Here is a 1,283-nt window from a genome sequence, read left to right as displayed (position 1 = left end):
TGTTTCTTCAAGAATAGACCCTCCTCTTCGGGAGGAAGTCTTCCTTCCTTACTCTGATGGTGGTGATCTTTTCTATTTTTTGTTTGTTTGGTGGATGGTGGTGATATTTTCCACCTGAAAATTGTGGCATTTACTCTGGTATGTTTCTGTGTTTGAAAAGTCTTACAAAAGTATAGCAAGGTGTTGAGAGTTAGGAGTGACTCTCAAACTTTAGTATACAGGACAGTCCCCGGAGTGCTTGTTAAAATGCAGATTCCCGGACCCTGCCAGAGTCTGATTTCATAGGTCTGCGTGGGGCCCAAGGATCTGCACTTTTAATAGTGACGCAGATGGTCTTCAAACCAGGCTTGAGACGTCCTGAGTTAGAGCTCAAGGTGTGTAGTAAGGCCAGGGAGAAAAATGAAAGGAGAGAATGAAAACCAAGTCCGAATGGGAAGGAGTTTGCGATTCACCCGTGGGCTGAAGGGAGTGGGTCGAGGTTTTTAAGTCCTGTGATTGCTTTGACCAGCTAATTTAGAGAGCCTCACTCCAATTCTAGTTGCCTTAGCTCCTTTTGTCTTTAAATATTCATTCATTTATTCGATCAACAAAATTGTGGGAAGGATCAAAAAATGGGCTTTAAACTATGGGGGTTACCAAGATGAAATAAGCGTTGGTCTCACCAGCTTCAAACACTGCCAACTGACACATCTTCCTTCCAAAGTAACAGAAATGGAAACCACACCCCTCTACCCCCCAGGCTGGAAGATTTTTGTGGGAAAATGAACATTTTTTATTAGAACACAAAGAGGACTTCCTGGAGCAGATAGACAAACGCTGTAGCTGCTCAGATACCACATTTAACAACAAGCAGAGCGTCTCTGCTCAGGGCCCAAGTACGGAAATACTTTAAAAATCAGCTGGAGCCCTGGCCGGTTTGGCTCAGCGGTTGGAGCGTCGGCCTGCGGTACAGAGAGACCCGGGTTCGGTTCCCACTAAGGGCACGTACCTTGGTTGCAGTTTGTCCCTGGCCCTGGTTGGTCGTGCAGGTGGCAGACACTCGTGTCCCTTCACATCGATGTTTCTCTCTCTCTCTCTCTTCCTCTCTCTCCCTCCCGCTCTATCTGAACAAAAAATGGAAAAAATGTCCTCGGGTGAGGATAAAAAAAAAAAATCAGCTGGAGCCTGCAGCAGCCCACGGATGGGTTCAAATGCTGTCCCTGTCCCATCAGAAAGGAGAGTGTTTGCCATGCCGTGGAGTCTGGCTGGCCCCGTAACTACATAGGCAAGAGAACACGCAGAAG

The sequence above is a fragment of the Molossus molossus genome, unplaced genomic scaffold (assembly GCF_014108415.1).
Source record: "Molossus molossus isolate mMolMol1 unplaced genomic scaffold, mMolMol1.p scaffold_m16_p_5, whole genome shotgun sequence".
Taxonomy (NCBI): Eukaryota; Metazoa; Chordata; class Mammalia; order Chiroptera; family Molossidae; genus Molossus; species Molossus molossus.
The sequence above is the reverse complement of the archived record's forward strand: the minus strand, read 5'-3'. Positions refer to the sequence as shown.